Here is a 2,541-nt window from a genome sequence, read left to right on the forward strand (position 1 = left end):
GAGAAGGATGTAGAACAAAATTCTAACTCACAAAAAAAGACCAGATTTACTGGCCTAAAGGAGACTGGAGAAACCTCGAGAGTATGGCCCCCAGATACCCTTCTAGCTAAGAGGTGAAGTCATCTCCGAGCTTCACCGTTCAGCCTGGGAGTGGACAGCCCCATAAAACCAAATGGTACTAATGATGTACAGCAGTCCAGGGACAAGGGCCAGAAGGCAGAAGGGGACAGGGAAGCTGGTGATAGGGAACCCAAGGTTGAGTAAGGATAGCGTAGATCTGTTGTGAGGTTGTTAACCATTGTCATAGGGCAACATTTGTAGTAACTATTAAATGAGAAACTATTTTGTTCTGTAAGCCTTCATCTAAAGTGAGAATAGCAGCACAGCTGGAAGAGTGCAGTCGATGTCACTGAACTGTGCATGTAAAAATTTTTGAAATGGTGTGTCTTTGGCTATGTATATTTTCACCAAAAAAAAAAAACGTCGAGAAGGGAGAGGGTTGACATGTTGTGGGGTTGTTAACCAACGTCATAAAACAATATGTGTACTACTGTTTCATGAGAAACTATTTGTTCTGTAAGCCTTCAACTGAAGTACAATTTAAAAACAAAAAAAAAGGAATAACTGTGGAGCCTTTACCATATGTAAAAATCTCTTAATACCCTGCCCTCAAGATTTGGAAATTGGTTACAATTCCAGAGTAATCACTAAAATGCATGAACAGTTTCTGAAAACTTGTGTCATAATGGCTGTATGCTGTTTTCGAGGGATTGCACAAAGCAAAAATTCTATAATTATGATATAAAGTTGAAGGGAAATACTTTGGGGAAAGCTATTTAGCTTTGATAGATAGAAAGATAAAGGGACAAACAGACAAACAATAAATATAGAGATGATATAGAAACAGACAATAGAGTTACAGAGAAAGAGAGAGAAAGGAAATAGAGAAATAGATGACCTGGAATCTTTATAGTGAGAAGATACATCTTAAATTACCTATGTCAAATGAATTGAATTTCCAAGAAAATATCAAAAAACAAGTGAAGCTTTTTTCCTGAATCAATGAGAATTGTGAGATTATAACTTTTTTTTTTTTTTTTAATTCAGGAAAGACTGAAAAAGGAAACATCTTTCCCTAAGATATCCAACTAGAAGGATTTGTCTGGCTAAAAGGAAAACTTTATTGTAGAATGCAGTATTGCCATATGGGAGAACTTTTTTAAAATTATGGATAATACATAAAGAAAAAAAAATCCTCACAACTGGACCAGTAAGCAACATCATGATAAATGGAGAAAAGATTGAAATTGTCAAGGACTGCATTTTGCTTGGATCCACAATCAACACCCACGGAAGCAGCAGTCAAGAAATCAAATAATGTATTGCATTGGGCAAATCTGCTGCAAAAGACCTCTTTAAAGTGTAAAAAGTGAAGATGCCACTTTGAGGACTAAGGTGCCCCTGACCCAAGCCATGGTATTTTCAAATGCCTCATGCATGCAAAAGCTGGGCAATTAATAAGGAAGACCAAAGAAATAATGCCTTTGAATTATGGTGTTAGTGAAGAATATTGACTATACAATGGACTTCCAAAAGAATGAACAAATCTTTCTTGGAAAAAGTACAGCCAGAATGTTCCTTAGAATCGAAGATGGCGAGACTTCATCTCACATACTCTGGACATGTTATCAGAAGGGACCAATCCCTGGAGAAGGATACCATGCTTGGTAAAGCAGACGGTCAGCAAAAATTAGGAAGACCCTCAACAAGATGGATTGACACAGTGGCTGCAAGATTGGGCTCCAGCATAACAATGATTGTGAGGATGGTGCAGGACTGGGCAGTGTTTCCTTCTGTTGTACATAAGGTCACTATGAGTTGGAACCAACTCGAGGACACCTAACAACAGGCCTCATTCCCCAGAGATTCTGACCCAGGAAGTCTGGAGTAGAGACCAGGAAAGTGTATTTTTTTCTTTCTTTCTTCTTTTTATTGTTGTAAATATACATATGTATTTACATATATATATATATTAAAAAAAAACACAACATTTGCTAATTCAGCATTTTTTACACATACAATTCAATGACAACAATTACATTAATCATGTTGTACAACCATCACCAGTATCCGTTGCCAAATTTTCCATCACTGTTAAGAAAACCATTTTTTTTTTAAAGATCTGTGTTAGTTACAGTATGGTTGTTATTGTTGTTGTTAGGCTCAATCAAGTCGGTTCTGACTCATAGCTACCCTATAGGACAGGGTAGAAGTATTGCTCACAAAATACTCAGGGTGAGGTTGGGAAGGAGGCTGTCTCCATGAAGTCCTTCAGTAACCCAGACTCTTTCCATCTCGTGGCTCCCCCATACCCTAGGGTCATTGTCATTTGCATCCAGCTGATAGAAACAGAAATGACAGGGAGGAGCACATGTGGGAGGTTGTAATGGGCCAGGCCAAAAGTAGAAGAACTCAGTCACATGCACACACCTAGCTGCCAGTGAGGGAAGGAAATACAGTCTAGCTGTTGTGCCAGTAATA

General features: G+C 38.2%; 1 long non-coding RNA gene across 1 annotated transcript in view; it reads left to right on the forward strand.

Moving 5' to 3' along the window:
* LOC111822354 (uncharacterized) overlaps window positions 1-1,290 on the forward strand; it is a 30,169-nt gene extending 28,879 nt beyond the window's left edge. The window contains exon 3 of the long non-coding RNA XR_002825630.1: window positions 1,108-1,290. This is a non-coding gene — a long non-coding RNA (uncharacterized LOC111822354). The remainder of the gene's footprint in view (window positions 1-1,107) is intronic.
* Window positions 1,291-2,541: the final 1,251 nt, after the last annotated feature.

Source organism: Trichechus manatus, unplaced genomic scaffold (genome assembly GCF_000243295.1).
Source record: "Trichechus manatus latirostris isolate Lorelei unplaced genomic scaffold, TriManLat1.0 scaffold00164, whole genome shotgun sequence".
Lineage (NCBI taxonomy): Eukaryota > Metazoa > Chordata > Mammalia > Sirenia > Trichechidae > Trichechus > Trichechus manatus.